This window comes from Hipposideros armiger, unplaced genomic scaffold, assembly GCF_001890085.2.
Source record: "Hipposideros armiger isolate ML-2016 unplaced genomic scaffold, ASM189008v1 scaffold_78, whole genome shotgun sequence".
NCBI lineage: Eukaryota > Metazoa > Chordata > Mammalia > Chiroptera > Hipposideridae > Hipposideros > Hipposideros armiger.
Window position 1 is genome coordinate 3,274,212 of NW_017731428.1, and position 26,222 is coordinate 3,300,433.

General features: G+C 47.4%; 1 long non-coding RNA gene across 1 annotated transcript; it reads left to right on the plus strand.

Annotated features, from left to right (window-relative positions):
- Nucleotides 1–7,694: 7,694 nt before the first annotated feature.
- Nucleotides 7,695–22,709, plus strand: LOC109383223 (uncharacterized). Its single transcript, XR_002124105.1, has 3 exons — nucleotides 7,695–7,741; nucleotides 8,871–8,937; nucleotides 22,147–22,709. It is a non-coding gene; the product is annotated as an uncharacterized LOC109383223 (long non-coding RNA).
- Nucleotides 22,710–26,222: the final 3,513 nt, after the last annotated feature.

Consider the following 26,222-nt stretch of genomic DNA (forward strand, 5'->3'; position numbering starts at 1 on the left):
AGGTGAGGGCCAGGGCTGCAGGTGAGGGCCAGGGCTGCAGGTGAGGGCCAGGGCTGCAGGTGAGGGCCAGGGCTGCAGGTGAGGGCCAGGGCTGCCAGGAGAGGAGGTGACCAGGGCCGGCGGGGCCATGTGGGCCTGGCCAAGCAGTTGTATCATCATCCAGGAGTCGATGGGCTCTGGAGATGGACTTTGGGGACAGAAAGTCACAAAGAGAGCTTTATTTTAGAGAAAACCTTGTCAGTTCCCCTAGCAGCAGAGCCTGAGACAAGAACATGGGTGGAGGTAGTTTATTTGTGAGGTGACCCAAGAAGCAGCAGTGACAGAGTAAGGAGAATGAGTTAGGAATTGGCGGGAAGGACAATAGGGGTGCATTATTGAGGGGATGACCTCTGTGAGCAGCTAGAACTCAGTCCCTCTGAGGCACCATGAATGAACTTCATATTGTCACCAACTTCCAGTCCCCACTGCCTGAGGGTTGCCTAAAGGGGCGTTAACTCTCCCCCTACCCATCCCTCTTACAGCTTGTGCCTGGGCAGGGGCTGGCTGGCCATCTGTGGTTTTGAACAAGCCCTGCATGTCTGAAATAGGACACTCACAGCATGCTTGAAACTGTCCTCATAGCTGTGCCTAAATCAGGTGGTTCAAGAGAGGTGTGGAGGGCACAACACCATCTGCAACAACCCCCCTGGATCCAACGTGCAAGGTGAGCATTACGTTCCATTGTGAATAAGAGGAAAACAAAAATTGTAGCAGTTTAGTCAAGATAGACATTTCTCTCCCCCTTGCATTGAAGAAATCCAGATATAGTGGTTTGTGGCGTCACTTCGTGAAGGGCATTCTTCTAGTTGTGGTAGGCCGTTCTCTAAATGGCCCAAGGTGATATCATATCCATGTTCTAGGCAGCAGAATAGAGAAGCAGAAAGAAAAGTGCACCCTCTCCATTCTAAGTAAACTTCCCAACACTTACGTGACACTTCTGCTTATACCTTCTTGACCAGAATTTAGGCACATGGTCATTAGCTGCAAGAGAGGCTGACAAGTGTTCTTTTAGACCATTGGCTCTGCACCTCACTGAAAATTGAGATTCTTTAACTAAGAAGGGAGAGAGAGTAGACCTTAAGAGGTGACTACCAGCCCCTGCCACAAAGATGTGAGATGGGAACCAGGAGTTTAATTAGGAAGCAATTGTCATAATTCAGGGAGAGATGAGAAAGACCTAAGCAGAGAGAATGTGTGTCTGTGTGTGTGGCGGGGGGTGAGGATCGGGCAGATGGAGAAGGGGCTGCACCTCTCAAGTGTCCGGGTGTGGTTCTGAGAGGACTTGCACAGGGATGTGGAGAGGAACGTGGGGGCAGGAGTCAGGAATGCCATTCACACAGACAGGAAAGACAGAACATCAACAGTTTGGGGGAAAGCCGTGAGCATCACTGCAGACGCACTGCGTTTGAGAAGGACAGCCAGAGACGTCCAGTAAGTGGATAGCTGGGCATTCAAGTGGTCAGCAGAGCAGTCTGGGCCTGAGATAGCAGTTTGGGAGCATCAGGCATTGGAGCAGAGAAGCGTCTTCAGGGTGAGAATGTAGAGGAAGGGAGGAGGGACCTCAGACAGCACAGCAGGCCAATATCAGAGTGCAAAGGGTGGGACACTGACCTTTATTAGGTGCATCCAAGTCCAGGGGAAGACGTAGGGGTATTGATGCCCTGGGCTGGCTGTGTCCCTCTGTTGAAGCCACTAACAGGAAGTCCCCTCTTATAACTATACTCTCTGGGTTTCGATAACCACTGTGACCTTCAAGCCCAAGGCTGGTACTGGTTCCTGGAATTTATTCATCCTAGAGTGACACACTATTTCCTGTTGGATTCTCTTAATCCTTCCATACTTTTGTAAACAATACCTTCATTAAACTCTTCTTAATTTCAAATATGATAGATAGATAGATAGATGATAGATAGATAGATGATAGATAGATAGATAGATAGATAGATAGATAGATAGATAGATAGATAAAGATGGGTGGGTGGATGGATGGATGGATGGATGGATGGATGGATGGATGGATGGATGGATAGTAGACAGGTAGCAAGGAAAGATAGGATCACAAGGGACCTTGAAAAGGGACAGTTGAGGGGCAGGGGGAGAACCAGTAGTGAAGAGAGAAGTGAGCTCAGTGTCAACTGTAACCCCCACATTAGTTAAAAGGAAGGCAGTGATGCAGCCACTGGATTTTCCACGAGAAGGTCACTGACAGTCTCGGCGAGAGCAGTTTCATGTTGTGGGAGAAACCAGATTGCAGTGGGTGAAGGTGGGGAGATGAGTGGGAGATGGGGAAGTGGGAACAACTGCTTTCTCCCTCGTCTCCACCTAAACAGCCTGGCTTACATGTCACCTCCTCCACAAACTTTCTCTGAGCCACTCTTCTTCCTCTATGCCCCCTGGACGTCCAGTTGGCCACCTGTCACGAATCAATGGCTGAGCTCCTGGGGTAGGAGTCCGTGACCTCGAATCTAATCAATGTCATAGAAAGAGCACCAGACTTGGAGTCTAGAAACATGGGCACAAACCCTGAAAACTCATTCAGCCCCACCTTCCAAGTTTCTGCAGAGGAAGCATCTCTTGTCTGACGTGGCCAGTAGTGGGCTCTGGGGCCCTGCCCAATGCCCACTGCCCCACACCATGGAAGGCTGCCCCTTAAGCTGCCATCCAGCTGGGGTCACCTAGTTGGTCAGCATCCAGTGAAGGACCACAGCCTGCCTTTCCACTGCCCTCACCTGCTTCCTTGGCCATGAAAAAAACGTAGGAGCAACCAGTGGTCACAGTCTTCCCTCTCTGCCACCAGCTCCAGGCAATCTGCTACCTGTGGTTCCATCAAGAAGCGATATCGATCCTTTTACCCATGAGCTTTTACTGCCCCTTCTGAACCGAACCCTAGAAACCAGAGCACTCAATGACTTTTGTGCTATTTTGTATTCAATCATAGGCTTCATTTGACAATAATTAAGGCCCTCAACATTAGAAGAACCAGGGAAGCTGTTTTAAAAGGCAGACGCCGTGGCCCCACCCCAGACCCACGGGCACAGAATTTCCCAGGGGGTTCCAGGCATGTCTCCTCAGAAGGGCGGTTCTGATGTGGAATCAGGGCTGGGAACCACCAAATCTAAGATTAATCACAGGAAGTGAATACTGAACAAGACCTACTAGGTGCCAGGCAGTGTCACTGTGGTTAACCTTGCCACAACCCAACAACACGGGCTTTCTCAGCTCTACTTTGTGATGAGGAAGGAGAAACTCTCTGAGGTCAGGGGGCTTTCTGAGCCATCCAGCTGGTAAGAGGCAGAGCCGGGGTGGAATCTGTGTGTGCTGATTTCCAAGCCCAGGCTCGTCTGGACCCCTCTATGTGCCCCCTATTGAGTGAGAGCCCTGTACGGACAGACGCTAAGGATATGGGATGAGTCTGACTCACGCCTGGTCTAGAGAAGCCACCTGAACAGGGGTGGCTGACCCATGGCCAGTGAATTCTAACACAAAGCTGCCAAAGAAAGATACACAGAGGCTCTGTGGGCTGCAAGAGCCCAGTGTTCGTGTGCTGAGGACACGGAGAGGCACCAAGGAAAGCTTCTTGGAAGAGGTGACATTTGAGCTGGGCCTTGAAGGATGCTATGGATATTTCCATGTGTCACACAACATGCCATGCACCATGCTTGGTGCTGGGGGTAGAAAGGTAAACAGGAGGCAGTGCTTGCCCTCAGGATGCTGGGAGCCTGGTGTTCTGCCTTCTCCGCAGGCCTTCCCCTTCCTCACCAGCCCCCATGCCTCTGCTTCCTCTGGCCCTGCAGTTCAGAGCACCCTCCAGAGTGAGCCAGGCCTTCTTGGTTGTCCAGGAAAGGGGGTGCTCCAGGCCCAGGGCTCAAGGAGGGGAGAGGCATGTGGGCCCCACCCAGGCCGGGGGGAACCTGGAGGTGAGCCCCAGAGCCACAGAGCGAGTCACAGCACCCAGACACCTGAGAAATGGGGCTAATAGGGCCCACTTCCCTGGGAAGCTGGGGAGAGAGATGAGATAGGAAGAGAAAGTCCTTTGAGGTCCTCAGAAGAAAGAGACCATAAACAGATCCAGGGTATTATTACCACGGTCATTACCTGCCTCAATTAAAGGGGCACACATCTGACTGCGTGAGGAATCATCAACTTGTCCTGCAACCCACACATGGTTGTCTTTTTAATATAATTTTATTTTTATTATTAACAGATAAGCCCATGAACTGTTCCTCCAGTCATTCCGACGTGTTAAAACTCCCCTTCAGACTGGGTGGGGTCTCCTCCCTCCCACGCTGCTGGCAAAGGGTCTAGCCCAGGAAAGAGAGGCTGGGCCTCCTGGGACACCCCGGCTCTCTGGCCCCGGGCCCTCCCCACAGAGGTCTGTCGCCATCTCTCCGTCCCTGATCCCATTGTCCAAATTCCTCGTCCCCTTGGCCCTCCCTACCTTACCTTGCTTCACACCCTTACCTACACCTGCCTTATCTATCCTTCAATTAAGGGCAAGAAGAATTTAGTGAACTCCTACTGGCTGCCAGGCACCGGGGAGACAGAGATGAGTTAGACACAGCCCTCCCTCGAAGCAGATAAGGGCACCTTCACTCATTCACCCAACTACCTCTGAGCCCTGTGCCACGTTTTGGACTCGGCACCAAGGACTCAGAACAGCAGGTAAATAAAACACATCCCTGGAAACACACCTGTAAGGGGAGACTGAACACCAGCAACCTCCAGGATACACACTAATGTGTATATAATAAAACAATGCCCCCAAGTGCCGGGGAGATGCGAGAGAAGGAAGAATGAAGTCTGCCTTCGAGTCAGCTGGCAGGAGCATGAGGTCTACAACTGAGGATGGTTCCCCAGAGCAAACTAGATGCGAACTCGGCCTCCTTAGGGAAGGAAAGGCGTTGCAGGCAGAGGGAACAACGCTAACTGAGTGTTGAGATGAAAGACATCGTTGTTCTTGGGGCATGGGGAGGACTCCAATATGGCTGGGGAGGTGAGGTATTGGGAGGAAGGATAGAAATGAGGCTGATGAGGTGTGAAGGGTGCATAGCAAAGGGCCTCGTATGCTGTGACTGGAACAGGCAGAGCTGTCAGGCCCAGCCATGAGCCCGCCAGGGTGTCTTCCTCATAATGACTTAGGAAACCTCACAACAGCCCTAAGAGGCACTATTTTTATCCTCTTTCTCTACCAAAGACACACAGGTTGCCCAGCTAGTAAGAGGACAAGCAAGCTCAGAGGGTCCCTGGCTCTTAACATAAAAATAAGGGGTTTGATTGAAGACAAGAGTGGGGGAATTTAGGCAGAAGGCAGGGGAGCAGCAGGTTCTTTGGGGTACCATGATGGGGTACCTGGGGGCTGGGGCAGGATAAAAGCATGGGTCACTTGAAGGGGACTACGGGAAGAAGGTGCAATTCATGAGTGGAGGGCTTCAGGGGGCAGGGAGGGTTGCCGGGGAGAGCCTTGGCCTCCTCCACAAGCAGCTGGGGTCAGGTGCCATCACAAAGGGACAGCACTGGAAGCAACTTTACAGAAAATCTTCTGCTAAGTAGGACATTCCCCTTCTAAACCATTCACCACGCTGCCACATCTCTGCGCTACGCACACCCTAATTCAACTCAATAGCATCTCTTGCTTAGACTGCTTTAGATGAAGTCCAGAATCCTTACCATGGCCCAGAACATTCTGCATGACCTCCTCCTGGCCACACCCACCCCCTACTTCTCACCGTCCCACCTCTGCCTTGTTCACTCACCCCTCCCTCCACCCTGTCTCTCACCCCGGTTCCTTCTGTCCCTGGAACTTCACACTTGAAACACTTCTTGCCATTCCTCCAATCCCCACCATGTCGCATTTCCAGGCTGACCACCCCTTATCCTTTAGGGTTCAGTGCCCACTGACCCTTATCCTGCCCGCTGCCTGCTCAGCACCCCCATGACACGCTGTTCTTTTCCAGCTAGTGATATTTTCTCATTGGTAATATTTGTTCATTATCTGGTTCCCCCACAATTTTATAAACCAGACTTTCTCATGGCACTGTTCCCCAAGGCTGGGACAGTGCCTGGCACAAATCAGGGCTCATGAAGTATTTGGGGGTGGGGTGGGGTGGTGACTGAATGAGAAAACAAGAGAAAGAAGGAGCGAATGTATGCGTGTGCAAGCACTGAGCTGTACCTTGGCTTGTGCCGTTCTTTCCGCCTGGACCCATCACCTCTCTTCTTACTCCCAAGCCCACCCAAGGCCCCCTTGCTCCAAGAAGCCCTCCCTGATACCTGTAACACAAAGGGACGCTCTTCTCAATGGCTGTCGTAGGCAGTGTTGTCTGAACACTACGGTGTTTCAGTAAACCCACTGCAGCTTGCGATGGCAGTCTGCTCTGTAGATGTAAATCTGCCCCCTCTGCCAGAGGACAGCTCATCAAAGCCTGATGCTGCTATACACAAAAAATGGGCACCAGATAAGAGAGGTGAGGGGTCACATGCCTGAAACTGACCTCAGCCACGAGAAGGGGTTGACTCACTCTGAAGGGTTTTGAACATGACACATCATACAAATATAGCCTGAGTACCTTTCCTTTCCTGCACTGACTGAACAGTCTGGACCCAAAGGGTCTGATTAGGTGGCACAGGAGAGGGACGTTCTCCTTAAACCCCGGTCCCTGCCCACTAAGAGTTTTCAGTCTAGTTACGACATAAGGCCTGCTCCTAAGTAATCACCATATAAGACTATCAGCTAAGTACCCAAGAGCACCCCACCTTCAGAATTCCATTTCTTTATCATTGAACAATCCCCAAGCCTGGCCCCATGCCCATGGGGCACCTGGGCGCTCTGTTCCCTTTCTCACTGGGTGGTGTGGTGTTCTGTTTCACAGCATCATCCCACTGGCTCTCCTATTTCCATCTTCCCATTTTATCTTCTCCAGTGTGTGTGTGTGTGTGTGTGTGTGTGTGTGTGTGTGTGTGTGTGTGTGTTACAGGGAGCTTGCCCCAGACAGAGTACATGTTGCTAACACCATTCCTGGGCTGTCTGTAGAATATGCTTTCCCCTGGGACAGCTATGGTTAATGAGTTGTTTATGAGTGCTTGCACTCAATTGCATACTCTCCCCATTGGGCAACATGGCCAAATGGTCCTGGAGAGCCTGAATGCTAGACTCCGGAGTCCCAAGGCTTCAGTGAGGACATGGAGCCCCTACGCACCCTTTCAAGGTCCTTTCATGGTAAAGGCAAAGGTATTTTTTATCTAGACAGAGATCCCTGATACTGTAGGAAAATAGGTGAGTTGGGTAAGGTGACTCTCTTGGCTCTTTTCGGGGATTGAGACATGGGAGTTGCCAAAGTTTCTTAAATTCTACCACCCCACCTTGAGCTGCCTGGATGATGAAATATTCTGAAGAGTTTGCATTTCCTGCACTGAGGAGCTGAGCTAAAACCCAGGACCCCAGCCTACTTCCCAGGTGATCAACTAAAAAAATGAAGTCAGGATTGCGATGCTCCCCACCGACGCTTTACAGACCAGAGCACAGCTCCCCTCCTTCAACGCTGCCAGCATCAGGATGTTACTTCACCTATTAGCTGGCAAATGAAATGCCAGGTGGAAGCAAAGTGTCGAAACATAAATAGAAGCACCCCCACCCCGAGGCGTGATGAAACACTTGGAAGAGACCTTCACAGGCGCTTGGCACATGCATGAGAGAACAGGCGAGGTGGGTCCTGGGCCTGGGGACACCCAGCTAGCTGCAAGGTCTTAACTTGAACTTGAGCGCGCCACCCCTGGTGGCAGAGAAGCAGAGGATAGGGTGGGAAGGGAACTTTGGGGTATTCATGCAGCTCCGTGGGGGATAGCCCGATCAAGGCAGAATTTGGCAAATAGATTCAGCTATTGGTGCTTTCTGGTGGAGTCTTCCAACCTGAGCCAGGTAGTCCTAGTAAGTCCCTAAGATTTCATGGCTAGAAAAAAGCAGAGACAGAGGTCTGGTCACAGAACGGGGAGGGAAAGCAGAAAACGGAGGAGAGGAGGGAGGGAGGGAGAGAGAGAGAGAGAGAAGGTGGAAGAGGAGAAAAGACAGAGGGAGGGACAGAGGGAGGAAGGAAGGAGACGGGGGAGGGAGAGAGAAAGGAAAGCAAAAATAATGAAATCTTTGAGATTGTATCTGTAATATTACTGATCTGAAATATTCAGAGACTCTGGCAGTTTGAAAATATTTTTCCCAGCGAATAGAATGGTGTGTGTGAATATATATGCAAGTATATAGGTATCTGTGTTTGTATGCTCGAATGGCGTGTGTGTGTCCACACACATCAGTGGGTATATTTGGCTGTGTGTGTGGATGAGTGCATGTATGAGAATGTGTGCATGTCATGGTGTGTGAGTGTGTATGCAAGTGTGTGTGTGTATATGTGGGTGGGTGGGTGCGGATGCGTTTGTGTGTATGTACGTGTGTGCATATTTGTGTGTCTCTCTGTGCAGCATCTCGGAATGAAAACAACCCTGAAATAAGCATCAGAAAAAGTGGGATCTTATCTTGATTGGCTATGGACCAGATGTGTGACCTTGAGCAAGTCACACCACTACGGTGTGCTTCAGTTTTCTCATAGGTTCTAGTTCCTAGAACAATGCTTAGCACACAATTATCACTCAGTGAATATTTATGAAACGAGTGATTGTTATTTGAAAATAATATTGCCAACTTCTTAGGGTTGAGGAGATGACAAAAATGAGGAAATATATGCAAAACTACTCTCTTTCTTTCTCGGTGCTTGGCACATAATAGGAGCCCAATAATTGTTAGCTGTTTCCCTCCCCAACTTCAGTGTTTTTTTTTCCCTTGGCAGAAGGAGGTCAATGAAGGAAATGATGCGTGAGGTCACATGCCTGCTGCAGCCCCCTTCTTTGGGCTGAGTAAGTACTACTGACCATACTCTCGAGCCAATTTCCAGGGTCTTCTGTGTTCCCATTATGTTATATATTAGCTAGGCCTCTTCTTCCTGTTCTCAGTGAAAGATTCACAGTCATTCATTTGCAAGAATTAAATGCAAGATTGAATTTTAATGACTCAGAAATTTGAGGTCAACTTAGCTTTCAGTGACTTTTAGGGGCAGGAAACCTGACCTTCCATCTGGTGGTGCGCTTATGGGTTGCAATCTTGAAAGGGAGGCATTATTATCCTAGTCATGTGGCTGAAAGGATGAAAGCTCTGAGAGGTCAAGTGACTGGTCCAAGGTCACACTGCTCACTCCGAGAGACAAGAGAGTCACCTCCAAGTCCAACAGGTGCTATTCAGAAGCTTCAAGAAGCTAAAAACCTCCTCATTCGGGCATGCAGAAATGAGGTCTCTTCAGTTCTGAAGCCATAAACATCTCAAAATCTCTGACCAGTCAGCCCTGGTTGAGTATTGGCAGATAGAGCCAGGGCGGTGTGGCAATCAGAAAACTAGTCAGGTGGGACTGGAACGGTGCCTCTGAGGTATTTCACAAACACGGGGAACAAACACATTCGGTGTCGCAATCCTGGCCACTGGGAGCTGCCGCGTTGGCTGTTTTTTGAGAACGGACTGTGGATAAGGAGTTTGAGGGCTGAGGGAGCTGGGTGACCATCTTGGAACCTGTGTTAACCCTCAGGAGACACAGCTCCTCAGCCCCCAAGCCACTCACAGTTACAGCCACATAGACTCACTCCTCCCAACGTGCCAAGAGCTACTCCTGAGAGAGGCACTCTAGGCCTTCCGTGGTCCAGAAATAACCCATATTTACATCTTCTCCCACTACTCCCTTTGAAAGGCACTATGGCTGAGACCAACCGGCTTTCTGACTGGATCCCAAAACATACCTTTCTCTTCACCACTTCGGCGCCCTCAAAAGAACTATTCATCCTGTAATCCTAAAAACAAAAGTTAATTAAGACCAAATCTCTCTCAGCATTTCACAATGCCCTCTGGGGTAATTAGTACAACTGGTATGAGCTGCTCCCTAAACTCAGAGCACAAATATGGTCACATTCCACTTATTTTCCCAATTAATTCCTTAAGCACACATCTCCATGAAAAGCAGCAATTCCAGTATCTCCCTCTGGAGGTTTCCTCTTTTCCCAACAAATTGTCCCATAACTCCCGGGACAGGCTGAGTCAAAACAAAGATGGGTCCTCACACGCACCAGGCATAGAGCCACCGGAGTCTGTTCCGTTTGCAACGGCCACAGATTCTCTCTGCCACGAGTTCTTACGTCCACTTAGTGCTACTGTTAAAACCCATGCCTACACCATTTCTTGGAAACAGACAATGGTAAAACCAAGCCCCTGAGCCGCAGTCAGGGGCACCCCGCAGAGCTCTTAAAATAGAATTCTTCTAATTCATTTTCTCTTACTCAGCTGTTTCCCAGAGGACGTGGAAGCGTGAGGAACACTATGTCAGGACTAACTCTTCTTCTGCCCTCACAAGCCCCTTTTTCTTGCCCCATGACCACTGCAGGGTACACCTTCTCTCTTTGAAGTATCCAGGAAGAGAAACATCTTTTTACATCTGTCTCTCAAGAGCACTTCTTGCTCTGCACCTGTCCTTCCCAGGGAAGCCGGCAACTTCCTCACTGAAGATGAGAACAAAAGCCCAAGTTAAATTTCCAGCAGGGCACCTCCTGTTAGGACACCTGTGACATTTGCAGCTCATCTCAGGGTCACAAAGCTATTCCCAGGCACAGCCAGAGGATAGTACTCGTATCAGGAAGGGCCTCCTGTTTGCCGGGCACTTTGACACATATGATCCTGTCTACTCCCAACGACACCAAGAGCGAAGCGAGGTGCACTTTACAGAGAAAAAAAGTGAGGCTCTGAGTGCTGAGAGGCCCAGAGCTACACAACTATAAGATGCTTGTGCTCCCCCTTTAGCCCTGGAAAGAGGCACAGCCTGCCCTCTGCCCAGCCACCCCCAATAGTTTACTACAAGTGGGGTCAAATGGAAAGAAACAGCCCTAGAAGCCTGAAAGGGATAAAGGAATCACAAAAGGGCAGCCTACAGGGTTGTGGGAGGTGGGTGGAAGGGCTGTTAACTTGGTGGAAGCTGAGGAAGGAATGGGTTCACTTTAGCCCCTAGAACTCAGCTGAGTGCATAGGAGGTGCTTCATTAATATATGATGGTTACAAATGATTTTATGGATGCCCAGAGCCGGGGTGGACCAGCGGAACACAAGGGCTGGTTGCAGCACAAAAACCTCATCTCTGAGCTTACCATGAAAAAGAAGACTCATGTCTTGATTATTCTAATTCAATTAGAACAGAAATGTGATATCAAAAAACTAAAGAAAAAGTGAAAAAAAAGCCCAGGGGAAGAAAATGCCAACTTCCATCTAGAGAAGCTCAGGAAGGCTTCCTGGAGGAGGGAACATTTTAGTGGAACCTTGGAATGTACATAAGAATAACAAGCATAATCCACTAACTACTGTGGGAAGTCCACTGCAGAGGAGTCCTCCCACTGGAGGAGGCACACCTCTTTCTCCCTCTGTCCCAGTCTCACCTCTGACTGGGTGGATAAGTTCCAGATACCCCTGGGATTCAATCCCAGCTTCCACCATTACTGGTTTGTCATTACTGTATCTCACTGTCCTCATCTGTATAATGGGAATAACAGCACCTACCTTATGGATTTATTGGAAGAATTAAATGAGGCGATACATAGGAGAAGGCCTTTATAGTGTCTGGCATATAGCCAGTGGTCAAGAGTAGTTAGTGGATTATGGTTGTTGTTATGTACATTCCCAGGCTCCGCTAAAATGCTCCCTCCTACAGGAAGCCTTCCTAAGTTTCTCTAGGCGGAAATTGACATTTTCTTCTCCTGGGCTTTCTTCTCACCCTTTCTTTAGTTTTTTGGTATCATGTTTCTCTCTTCCCATATTAAGGCAGGAAGTGAACGCCTGCAAGGAGAGGAGAGCAAAGCCTGTTTCTGTTTGAGAGGCCCAGGTTCTCTGCCCACAGCACAAGTGAATAGCAGACTCTTAACAAATTAGAGACACTCATTGCTTGCAGAAGAGCAATTAAAGAGAGAAATTAGGATTGTTCGCTCCAAAGTTCCCCAACTATGAGCACATATGAGAGGGAAAATGGATCTCAGGGCTCACTTTCCCACCAATAATATAACAGCTATCACTCTCTGTGGGCAAGGCACATACTAGGCTTTGCAAGCATTGTCCCATTCTAATTTTCAAAGAAACACTCCAGTAATTATAGGTAATGTCCACTGATTGTGAACCATGTCCCAGGGATTGTTCTAGATGCTTCTATAATATGTTTAAGCTCATTAGATCCTCACAACAACTCTATACAATAAGTATTATTATTATTATTATTATTATTCCCACTTTACAGAAGAGGAATCTGAGGCATAGGGCAATTAAGTATGTATCCCAAGTAACACGGGTAGTAAACGGAAGAAGCAGGACTTGAACTCAGGCTGTCTGGCTCCGAAACTCCTGCTATTCGCCACTATCTATTCTGTCCTATAAAGTAGGCATTATTACCCGCATCCAACAAACAAGGAGGTAGAAGTCCAGCAAGATTTTTTGGATCTGTCCATCTCTTCAGTGGCCAAACCTACATTTGAACCTGACAGTCACACTCTTAACCACTTGCCAATAGCAGCCTTCGCCCCACCTCTGATTTGTGCTATGTTATGTTCGTGTCACTTCTCTCCATACCTTTGTTTTATCACCTGGGGAAGGAGGAAAAAACCCCAAAAACTTGATATTTTCCAAGATCCTGGTCAGCTCTGACCTCCTAGGACAGGGTGGGGAGGTTAAACATCCCAGGCTATCACCTGAGTAGGAAACCAATTGCTTTCTGGCAGGCAAACCACAGCCTAACCCTTAACAGCTGCTCATTTGCTGAGGACAATTTGGGGTTCCTGCCTCCATTCCTTATCCAGCTCATATTGGTAGCATCTCCAATATGGCCACCAACATCTGTAGACATAATTCTGCTCCTCAGAGCAAGAGGTGGCATTATATCCCCTCCCCTTGAATCTGGCCTGGCTTTGTGATTTGCTTTGCCCAACCAAACACAGCAGAAATGTCCAGGGACTCCTCCTGAGCCTGGCCTTAAGAGTCTGAAGAGCTCCGTCTCCTGCTTCTTAGAAGCCAGCTGCGAGGCTGTAGAGGTGCTCAGGCTGCCACTAGACTGTGAAGGATGACAAAGCACATGGAGAAGAGAGGGCCCAAGGGTGAGAAGTCACCCTGGCTATGCCAGCCCCAACGAGGTCCCAGGTGAGTGCAGCTATTAACACTTGGCTAACCTTGGCTACACCACGCAGAGCAGAAACCTGCCCAGCTATTGGGAGAAATAACAAATCGTTGTTTTATGCCACTATCTACTCTTTGGAGTGGTTTATTGCACAGCGATTAAAAGAGCCCCATTTCTTCCACCTTATCTTATTTTTTTCACCACAAAAGATTACTCCATAGCTCACAGGTGTCAATGTCCATCAGCTTGTGGCATTTAAGTATGCTCATGCCTTCATGACTAACAGGCGACTTCCGACCTAAAGCAAAGGGCAGTAATGTGGTTTCATTTACTTAAATGAGCATCTCTCTGCTCCAGGAATATGCTGGGGTTTAGAAGCCCAGAGATAAAGAAGACACTGTCCATGCCTTCAGAAAGCCATGTCTGGGGACAAGCCAGGTCCCTCTCATCACAACACAGAGAGATGGGGTGAACTCATTCATTCATTCAACATGTTAAGTGCCTACTACCACGTGTCAGGGACTCTGCTACGCATGTGTGCTCGTGATCAATAAACAAACCACAGCATCAAGCCCTTATCCAGCTTGTGTTTTAAGGGGGTTTCATTCCAGTAATCACAGAGGTACAGGTGAAGCAAGCTCTGTGGGGCTAAATGCTGGGATGGGCAGGATGACATGTTTTGTCCCCATTTCACAGGGGACGGTTCTGAGACCCCAGAGAGCTCAGACTGCACCTATCAGCTGTGTGATCTTGGGCATGTTACTTAACATTTCTGTTCTTTACTTTCCTCATCTATAAAACGAGCTTAATAATTATACCTATGTCACAGACTATTTTAAAGATTGAATGAGCTACTATTTGTCAAGCACATAAAGTAGTTCATTGCACTTATTTAAATACTATGCTAATCTTGACTGAATGAATTTTAGACACAGAACAAGATGCTATGATTAGCCCAAGTTCACAGAACTGGGTGGATGTCAGCTGGAGCTGACCCCTGACTCAGTGCTGTTTTCACACCCTTCTATCCTGCTTCTCAACTAGCTGTGTGCCTCCATTTTCAGTGAGAGATTTACATCATCTGCATACTCTCTTCTAGACAGGCATATCACAGGGGGACCCTTGCTGGTCCCCTAGTCAAAGGATTCAGCCAAAACATCTCCCAAGGTTCAAATCTCAGGCTTCTTACAGATCACGGGCAGGGCGGAGGTTGTTGAGATGACTCAGGTCGAGACTGATTGACAAATGCACGAACCAGAAATCATGCTCACGCCCCAGGTGTGTTGAGTGGGACTTCCAGGGTCAAAATGCACCAACCTGCAGATAGGGGCTTGCCTAGGACTGAGAATTCTCCACCAGTTGTCACGACTTCTATTGTCTGGCCATCCTACGATCTACCTCCATGACCCTCACCTGGTGAAACTCGGTCCATCCAAGGCAGAGAGTGCCCAGACTCTGCAGCTGGCATTGGCCTTCCATCGGAGTGGAAAGCGAGGATGATGGGAAGACTGGAGTCTCGTTTACAGCCTGGCTCCCTTCCATGTACCAACAATGACACAATTCCCTCCTCCGACAAGCACTTTCCAATCTCCGCTGAGATCTGTTGGATGAGAAGCCAGTTTCCATCACAGCCATGCACAGACAGCTGTGGGTGAGGGTGTGGATGGAGCTCTCTTCCACCCCTAAGACCTGGGAAGGCAGAGCTCATCCCCTCAGCAGCCAGAAGCCAGCCAAGCATAATAGGGCTGCTGCTGGGGCCCCTGAGGAACGGCCCCGCAATCAGGACTGTGAAGCCACAGTTGTCAGAGGAGCTTGCTCGTCTGTCTCGCTGATGGAATTGTCCCAAAAGGAAAGATTTAACTTGTTTTAGGAACTAGTCACAGCCTGGCTTGGGCACGCTGCCCATGTATTACGAGAACAATCTCTGGGAAATGTGGAATCGGCTTATTGCCAAACAGACCATCACCCTGGAGCATGATATTCAGTGGCCCCTGGTATTCAGCCAGCCCCTAACTCCTGAGGACCCCCTGACACTTATCAGAGCCAGACAAGCTGACCCGCGGTTCTCAGTCACTCGACATGTGCTGAGTCCCAATCATAGTCAGGAGCTGAGACAAGATGTCTGACAACAAGGCTCCTGCCCTCAAGAACTTCTCTGTCTGGAGCCCTCAAATAATTACAACACAATATGACAGATGCCGCCATGCATGCCGGTCCTGGGAGCCCAGGGGGGGGGGGAAATGATGCATCCTGCCTGGACAATCCCAGCAGGACTCAGAAAAGGTGCTCTGTCAGCCGCACCTTGAAGGGAAGCTCTGTTCAGCTAGTGTTTGTGAAGCACCACCTAGGGACCAGGCAGGACTCCAAGGCTGGCCAGGAAGAGCGAGCCGGATGTTGAGGTGGGATTCTAACAGGGCTCTCTTCCTACCCTCCTCACCAACCCCCGCCTGCCTTCCTTTCAAATGCCAGCTCGACAGCATCTCCTCCACAGGAATCATTTTCTAGTTTCAACCAACACTTAACTCATCATCACCTCTCAGCCCATGAACGTAGTGCAGCCGTTTCACAAACCAACCAAAAGACATTGACAGAGGCCCACGGAGGACCTTAGCGTAGCTAAGAGCCACAAGAGAGCCTCAGCTTGCGCTGAGCTCCGAGAAGAGAACCGGTGTTCCTGTCCTCCACTCCTCCACTGGGTACCAAACCACATGCTCATGTTTAGAACCCCACAGAAAAGTAGGGATAACATTAGGTAGGAAGAAAGCACTCATTCACTCATGCTCCTTGAGGATACCAGCCTACAAGGTTCTTGGACTATTGCAAGGGTGAGCAGGTGTTTGAACCCAGAGAAGCGGCAAGACCCTAGAGAATAGAAGTTTGGGTTTTCTGTGCCTGCGTAGCCATCCCCTTCTTCCCCACCCTCATACGTACCTTCTTAGCAGGGACACCTGTCGTTTAAATGCAGAATGTACTTGCTATGGTCTGAATATTTGTGTTCCCCCCAAGTTCATATGTTGAGGTCCTAACTCCCCAAGATGATAGTATTAGGAGGTGGGGCCTTTGGGAGGTGCTTAGGTCATCAGGGTGGAGCCCTCATGAATGGGGTTGGTGCCCTTATAAACAAGGCTCCACAAAGCTCCCTGTACTCTTTCACCATGTGAGGACACAGCGGGAAGGTGCTCTCCATGAGGCAGGAAGAGATCCCTCAATAGCCACCTCACCAAACCTGCCAGCACCGTGACCGTGTACTTCCCGGGCACCAGAACTGTGAGAAGTAAATTTCTATTGTTTATAAGCTAAGTAATCTGTGGTACGTTGCCATAGCAGCTCAAACGGACCAAGACAGTACTCAAAACAGCTATTCTGAACAGGAAAGGTACACCCTTGGCAGAGTTGAATCTCTTGTTTCCAATCTAGAAGGTTCCCCCTACCTGGGCCTGGAAGGCAGGACGGAAGGAAGGAAGGAAGGAAGGAAGGAAGGAAGGAAGGAAGGAAGGAAGGAAGGAAGGAAGGAAGGGAGGGAAGGAGGAAGGAAAAGAGGGGTTTTTTTGAGCACCTACTGTGTGCCTGCATCCAAGCTAAGTCCCTTACATACATTATTAAATACTGTTATATTTAATTTCCACTTTCGATCAGCCTGTGAGAAAAGTTTCATTGACTCTACTTTACAGATAAGAAACTGAGGCTCAGAGAATTTAAGTAACTTGCCAGAGGCCAAAGCCTAGTAAACAGGGATTCAATCCCAAATCTGATGACTTGAAGCCAGTGCTTTTTCTAGAGAGCCTAGATAAAAAATAACTGCCATTTATCAAGAACCTGTGACTTGTCCTAGGACAGCCCTTTACCAAAACAGAACCTCGCTGAGCCAATTCCCCTGGCAGAGCAGCCCCTGCCCAGGTGGTTCACCTGCCCAGGAGGCAATAGCCAGGCGACCATACCATTTAGCACCCAAACCAGAGAAGTTTTGAGTACAATGGCGTAGTCTCATGTGGTCACCCCAGTTGTAGCCCACCTGACAATCATCCATCCATCCACCTGAGCAAATATATTTGAAGAGGCTTAAATCCAACTCACCCATCTGATCCACGAGTCCTCCTGACTCTCCCCAACAAGGAGTCACCCAGCCATTTCAGGGCTCTGGAGACACTGACCACACAGTCCATTAAGGAATGCAAAAGAAATGAGTAATGTATTTTATTATTTAGCTTTCTATAAATCTAACACTGTTCCATTCAAAGAATTATGTGCCTTGAGAACACATCTGTCTTATTTTCTTGAGGTTTAAAAATATCCTTTCTTCACATGACACAATGGTTATAACAAATTGGACTTTGGTTTTTCATGCCATCAGTAGACAAAATTCAAAGCTGACGGCTTTATGATACTGGTTTACTTGGTTTGATTTTTTCTTTTTTATTTTACCATTTGTAAGTGTACAGTTCAGTGGTATTAAGTACATTCGTGTTGTTCTGCCATCCATCTCCAGAACTTTTTCATTGTCCCAAACTGAAACTCTGTACCCATTTAACACTAATTTCCCATTCACCCCTTCCCTAAACCCCTGGAAACCTCTGTTCTACTTTCTGTCACAATGAGTTTGGCTACTCCAGGAACCTACTATACACGGAATCATACAGTATTTGTCATTTTGTATCTGGCTAGTTTCACTCAGCATAAATCTCTCAAGGCTCATTCTGTGGTAGCATGGTATAACATTCCCTCCCTTTTTAAGGCTGAATAATATTTCATTTTATATATATATATATATATATATACACACACACACACACACACACACACACACACACACACACACACACACACACACCAGGGGGAGAGAGGGGGCAAAAAAATGTACCCACATTTTAAGAAAGGAAAACTGTATTAAAATTGTAATAACATATACTAATAACAAAAGATGAATACAAGCCACATTTGACTTCAGCAATTACAAGAGGTGCTCAAAGCGGTTCCCATCAGCGTCCAGACACTTCTGATTATGGCGAACTACTGCTTGAGCAACGTTGACCAAAGTGGCCACTTGTACACATTGTTTTGGCAGCCCCGGTATATATATCACGTTTTGGTTATTACGTATCCAGCCATGGTGCTTGGTTTAATTTGCAGTCTGTGTACATCCTTAAGCGGGAGGGCACTTGTACCCCACCCTACCCAGAACTTTTTTTTTTAGTTTATATTGAAGCCTGGATGACAAGGAAAGGGGGCAACCTAACTGAAGTGATACAGTGGAGACTGATTTTCAGACCTCAGCAGCCTCTCTACACTTCAAGATTTGATCGCCATCTCTGTGGATCTCGAGGCTCACTGTTCAGCTTCCCCAGGGATGATCAGAGCCTAGAAAAAGGGCTTCGGCCACTTCCCTCCACAGCCGCCTCATTCCCTGGGATGTCCCCTGAACTCAGACACTTAGGCCAAGATGTTTGGAATCACCTTCAACTTCTCTCTTTTTCTCACACCCCATATCCAGACCATCAGCAAGTCTTATCATCAGCAACTTCAAAATATAACTCTAAACCGACTTCTTTTCACTGCACCCCCTATGTCCCAGTCCAAGGCATCGTGTCCTGTGCCTGGACCACGGCAACAATAGTGTCCTAAATGCTCTCCCAGGGTGAGATCGTCCCCCTTACAATCTGCTCTTCTCCCAACAGCCAGACGGTCTTCCTAAAATGTAAAAGTGGTCGTGTGATTTTTTTCCTAAAATACAACAGAAACCCACCCGGTTTAGCACAAATAAAAATAATGGGTAAAGTCTTTTTGGAAACATATTCCTTAGTGAATGGCTAAGTTAACAATAGAGCAGAGGAATCCCTGAAAGGTCAGAAACAACAAAAAAGCTTGAATCCACAGGGGTGAGCCAACAGTGGAGCTGACATGTGCTCAGAGTGGGAGTGATCCCCAGTAGCAAAGAGACAAGGTCTTAATGGATCTTGTGCCTTGCCGGGGAGTGGGGGGGAGAGGGGCGGGGTGTGACATGGGCAGGAAGCAGGAGACAAGAGCTGGGGCCCTACCCCAGCAAGCAAGGTGGGCGCTCAGACTGGAAATTTCCATTAAAAGTCAGAACCCCGAAGAATGACAACCTCAGTGGGTGAATGAGGAATAGAAAGTCAGTCCACAGAATGAAACTTGCTGGTCTAGCTTCGGCTCCGGGTGAAGCAGAAATAAAGAAAAAAACTATTCTCTTGAGAATTCCTAACCACAAGCCCAAGGTCACAGTGTTTGGGGCCATTGTGAATATCTCCTCTGTGGCCCAATCAACCCAAGTAGACCTGGGCACCTGGCAGAAACACACCCCGAATATTACCTGGAGGTTACACTTTAAAGCAAAGCTTATTGTTCCAAGGAACATAAGCTCACAACCCGGAATCATAAACACACAAATAAATAAACGCTCATAAGTGAGAATCAGCACAATCAACTAGCTATGGCATCGGCCCCACAAAGACTGCAGATGTTGCAATTAATAAATAAAACATATAAAGCAATCATGTACATAATGAAATACAAGTGAGAATTGAGAGTATGATTAAGGGAAGAAGAACCAACCAGACATGTTTGGGGAAAAAAATAGGGACTTCTAGAAATGAGAACATATAATAATCAAAATTAGAAACCCAGTACATTGCTGTGAAAACAAATCTAAAGAAAATTATCCACACTGTATGACAGAGAGAAAAAAAAAATCATGGTGGATACAATGAGAGGGTCTAACATATGTCTAATTGTGTGGTCAGAAGAAAATGCAAGAGAGAATTTGAATTTAACATATCCATCCCTTGCTCAGTCTCCAACAGCTTCCCTCACTCTTGAGGGAAATTTCAAAGTCCCTAGCACAGCCTACGAGGTCAAACCTGGCCTGGCTACTATACTAACTACTGCTCCGGGCTGGCTGTATGTTCTGGAACGTGCCAAGTATCCGTCCACACCGGGGTTTCTACTGGGAACATTGCTCCCCCAGAACCCTGCATGTCTTACTTCCTTGTTTCTTTCAGATTTCTGCATCACCTCTGAAACGCCACTCTTGACCACCAATCTCACATTGTTCGCCACCCCGACCCCTGCCCTGCTTTATTTTGCTTTAGTATGTATAATTATCTAACATTGTATTATTCTTTTGTTTGTCTATTTTGAATTGTTTCTCTCCCTAATGTGGAGGCACATGCCTGCCCTGAGTAGGTACTCAGTGAATTTTTTTTTGGAAACAATTAACAGATGAATGGAACATATACATACCTTTCGTGTGATCCCAGGGGATAGGGACAGGTGAGGCAGATGCTCTGGGTTGCCTGCCATTATCAGCCCTCACTTTCGCCCTTTATAACACAATTCTCCTTTTGAAGGAGAAACAATGGAACCAGTTGAAACCTCAATGTCCCAAGCACCCTTGTAGAGGGATGTAGCCATTGGCTATATTCTGGCTAGCGTGGCATAGGCATTCTTGGTTGTCGGGTATCTCCAGGAAAACTCCTAAAGAGGATGAGTGCACTCAGCTGGGGGACCTTATATTCCTTTCTGCCCCCTCCTCCTTGCTACCTGGAATATGGACTTATATAAGGGCTGGGACTGCCATGGTCATTTTACAACCGTAAGTCAACCTGGAGGATGGGAGCCATGAACTGAGGATGGTAAAGCAGACAAATCAAAGGAACCTGGGGTATCAGTGATCACACAGCTGTCATTCCAGGGTGTATCCTTACCCCGGACATCTTTCAGCAGAGAGAAAAATAAACCCTTCTTTTTTTCAGTCACTACCTGCAGAAGGTACTTCTCAAGTGATACCATAAGTAAGATTCAGTCCCTGACTCAGGAATTTACAACCAACAATGGCATTCAGACATACTCAGTGCCTCCCCCAGGGCAGTGGGCTGGCCAGAAACTCTCAGAGTCAAGTGTCTTGCCCAGCGTGGGATTTGGTGGGCAGAAGGAGAGCACTGGTATCTCCCCAAGGAAGGATTGGGTCATCAGCTTAGCCTTTCACACTCCCAAATTGTTGAGTTAGGCAAGGACTGGCAGTGTGAGGGGTCAAACCACAGCAATTTCTGCTCTTTCTGGAGTGACCTAGTGGGGGAAATGTCACATAAGCTCACAAAGTGTCATCGGTCATTTGGCAAGCATTTATTCAATGCTATCTCTGTGCCTAGCACTGTGCTAGGGTCTGTGAGAAGAGGCACAAGGAATAAAAGATGTGGTGCCTGCCTTCAGGGAGCTTACAATCATGGGTACTCGCAGACTCTTATGTCTGGGAAGAACCTTGGTGGGAACCTTGGTTTCCTGGCCTCACATCTCCATGTGGAGGGACCTTTTTCAGGGCAACACTTCCTGCCTCATTTTTCCATGAGACTCACTTGCATAAGTGGTAGAGGTATTTATCTGATCAGCGAGTTCAAGAGAAGCAAGAGATAAACCCTTGTGGGTTCTCTCTCTTTAGGATCTGCCTTAGTATCTGCCAGTAGGATCATGTCCATGGGGGGGGGGGGAACCCTGGCATGTCCAGATTTTCCATAGATGGGGCAGACAACTCTGTCTAACTCTAGGAAGCAGCATTACAATGTGCATTCATTTTGATGACACATCTGTGCCACATCCTTCAACACGACTTTTATCAGTTAAAAAGTCGATATTTTTATCTCCACCTCTCTTTTGGTTCTGGCCTCAGGGAGGAATCAGTGTTATTTTTGGCCTCTCAGGATAATTGATACTGACAGCTTTTACAAACAACCCCCAAATCTCAGCGTCTTCACACTACGAACGTTGCATTTCTGCCATCATCCACCCCACCTTTCAGCATCTCTGTGGTGAGTTGAGGTGCGTTTGGTCAAGGGGCCCCTGCTGTAAAAGAGTGACTCATGAACTCCACTTGCTTTCAGATTGTGTTCTCCGTTATGTGACTTCCAAGTCAACCTGGAATCATGCAGCCATGAGAGATGGGGAAAGGCTGGAAAACCAATCAGGCTACGGGATATTTTACAGTGTCAACAGCCAGGCATGGAAATGTCATAGATCACATCCACCCATACTCCACTGGGCAAAGTAAGTCACTTGGCACCTCTTAGATGCAAAGGATGCTGGGAAATGTCACTTATTCATGTGCCCAGAGAGGAGAGGAGAACTGAATGGGGGTGAACTTTAGCATTCTCTACCACACCCCAACAGGCTCTACTCCCTTCATCATAAAAATGACAATTTTGAGAATCAAAGCATGTCACTAAGTTGCCCAAAACACACAGCCAATAATCAATAGAGCCGAGAGGAAAATTGGGCATTGTAGAAACTGAATCGTGATGGTGGGGGAAGGGGTGTAAAACTAAGGCCCTTGAACCCAGGTGAGCCATCTAACCTGCCTCAAAGAGTCGTGAGCTCCGTCACTGGAAGAAGGCAAACAGAGGCTGATCACTTGGTGGAGATATTAAGAATCAAGTTTTCCATCAGATGACTGGACCACACCAGCAGTTCCCACACTTTTCATTCTCAAGGGCCCCTTTCATAATTGTTCCCTTTGGACTTCGTGTTTTGAAAGATTTTGTCTAACAAACAAATTGCACTTATTGAGTAATAACAAATACATTTCCCCACTTCTTACTAATCAAGGTTGTGTGTGTGTGTGTGTGTGTGTGTGTGTGTGTGTGTGTGTGTGTGTAGTCTCTGCAACCGGATATGTGCGCTTTGAGCCCATGTCTACCATGGTTCTGATCTGCTAATCGTATTTCAAAAGTGCCTAGAATGTCATCAACAGCCAGCTGAAGGCCCTGACCAGCGTTCAACACTCTGCATTGATTTAATTCTAGCCAAAGCAAAGAAACTAAGAGTTCAGTTACCCTTCTCATGGGATAAATTAACACTTGTAAAAGAGATTATTGGAAAGCACTCCCAGACCCACAGTACTATTTAGGATTCTAGTTACTTCACTCCAACCCCTTCATCCCCACCAAACAGATAGTGTTGGGGTGCATTCTGTCTCCCACTGAGCAGGGTCCTTCTCAAAGTCAGGGACGTGGTCTCTGGATCACCATTGCCTAGCCATGTGCCAGGTCATTGCCCAATAGTTGTCCATGAAAAATAAAATCCATGAGTGAATATGATGAACTCCATTTTTTTTGCTTTAAGGCAAGGCTGGCAGATCAGAAGAAAAAGGCCCCTCTGAACTTGGCAGATGCCATGGTCAAGTGTCAATATCTGGGTCAATATCTTCCATTCCCCGGCAAAAAGTCCTCACTATTTATACTAGTAAAGGAATAACAGCTCTCTTTCACTCTCTCTTTGTATAGACAGAGCCTCTCCCAGTGCCTGGTATATACTGGACACTTGATAAGAGACCAGATGGCCTCTCTGCCTGGTCTCAGCTTCCTCCCTTCCTTCCATCCCCATCTTTCTTTCTATACCCTCTCCCTGCCTCCCGTCTTTCCAATGCTAATGCCCTCAGCCCTTTGCTTATATCCAGGTTTGGCAAAAATTCTCAGAATTGCCCTGCATGCAGAATAATTAATTAAGGGCATGCCTGAAATTATACAGTCACTTTAGAGCTCATAAAATTCCTAAATTGGAGCTTAAGAATGGTGTTATAGCAATGTGTCCCTGAATCTGTGTAATGGCTTTATCCTGTACGGTTTCAAGCCCCACTTTGTTTTTTATACCCCAACAAGACTCTGAATGGTGAATGGTGTGAGCTGGTGGGCTCTTACCTACCCTTCTTCAGGCCTGGTGCTCCAAGTTCTTGGCAGCAGTGAGTAGTCCCCACCCCACCCCATCTCCACCCACAGCTTGATCCCCAGAGCCACTGAGAACACAGCATTCCCCACAAGAGAAAGACCACGATGGCAGAACCATGGCAGAGGTCTCCACCCCCAACCTTGCTCTTGTCCATATCCCAATCTATAAACACATATTTACATATGTGAATAATTGTTTATTCTCCGTCACCTCACTACACTGTAAGCAGAGACCGTACCCACGTCACCACTGCTGCACCCAGTGCCTACAGCAACATAAGCGACCAGTGAATGCACGAGTGAACGCTGCTCAGATCACTGAACAGGAATTTAGACCCTTTTTCCCTCCCCACTTTGCTCCAAGGAGCTCATAATGCATTGGAGTGAATATTCCATTAGATGCAAAGAGACCCAGGCTTTGTGGTCCAGCTGGGCCTTTGTTACGTGTCCTTGGGCAGGTCACCAAACCTCCAGGGGCCACACATCCCTCATGTATATATGGGAAGGGGTGAGTGAAGTAGATCAGTAGTTTGCACCCTGTACTTTCCAGAACGCCCCGGGTTCCACGTGGCAACCTGCCAAGAGCTGCTGCCCCGAGAAAGGAAGGCCAAGTGCATGGGACCCGAGCCCCAGCTCTCTTTCCACCCAGCAGCTCTGCTTTGTCCTGGAGCCAGTGATAAAGCTGGGGTTTGAACCCAGGTGGTTTATCTCTGGCACCCAGGCAGTTAATCGCAGTTCTGTGGAGCAGCGCCATAACACAGAATGAAGGCAGCAATCCAAGTTAGTACAAACCTGGACGTTGAATGCATCAAGTTATGAATGAACGGTCCTGGATCAAAGTACAGAAGAGCTTCGTGGAGGAGATGGTATTTAAGGTAAGTTAAGAAAGGTGGTAGGGGCTCCCCTGGGTGTAAAGGTGGTCCCACCATTCCTGGCAGAGGCCAAAGCAAAGGCACGACAAAGGGGTCTGATTGGCTGGAGAAGGGGGTTCTCAGCACCCCATCTTCCAATCATCCTCATGCCTTTATTCTACAGTCCTCAGATCCTAAACCCCAGTGCCCAGCAGCAGCATTGCCAAGAGGCAGGGAGAGAATGCCAACCCCCTTTTTTCTTGTAGCAGGGCCTTACTCCCACCAAGCACCACATGACCCCCAAAATTTGGAAGGGCAACTAAAGGCCATACATCCTCTGCAAAGGTGAAAGGGAAAATTCAGGAATGGAGTTCAGTGTCAGCCCTCCATGAAATTTCTTTCCTCTACCACCTTTGTATGGAGTTACGTTTTAAAATTCAAAATACATAAAATTTCTATGTATTTAAAATTCAAAATACATAAAATTTTATGTATTTCATAAAATACATAAAATACATAGAAATTCTATTTCTAGGAATTTATCCTAGATAAATAGAAAAGCAAAAATAAACATACAAGAATGGTCACTGTGGCAAATATTGTAATAGTCAAAATCAACAAACAAGTTACAAACAAATGAAAAGCCCGTTTACAAAGGTCAGCGAAACTAAATATGGTACAATTTCTACAATTGAATACTGTGGGGCTGCTTTCAAACAGCAGACCAGTTTTGTTGATAGGAAAAAACAGCCATGACACATTAAGTGTGAAAATCAAGGGCAGAACAATGTTACAGTATGCTACCATTTATGATATTTTTAAGAGATTATTTAATACATGTATAGATTATATATGTGGAAAATTAGAGTAATGACACACAAAAACTGCTGAGGGTAACCATCCCTGGGAAGTAGAATTAGGGACCTAAAGTGGGGAAAAAAATTATTTTTTCATTGGTATAACCTTTGCTTTTGAATTTTTACGATGTCTATATGTTCTGTCCATAATAAACTTCACTTACAGGTTTATTCACCTAAAAATTAACTCTGTTAGTTGATTTTAATAGAATGAACACCATGGATACAAAGTTTATTTACAAATTCATTCAATTGACATTAAATAAGAGTTTATTTTACCCCAAGCAAGTGCTAAGCGGTTTGCTGAGATTATGTAGTATATTTACAAAGGAAAGTAAGATAGAGACTCAGCTTTCTAGTCACTCATTTTCAAGGGGGGACAGGGGAGAGTCAGCCAAATAAATGTTTACAACAGAGAAAAACTAGAGTCATGGTTGAGAAAAGCTCTGAAAACTATGGGACCATGGAGGATGGCATTTACATAGATGGTAGGTTGAAGCAGTCTGTCTGGAGGAGGTGCTGCCTGCAG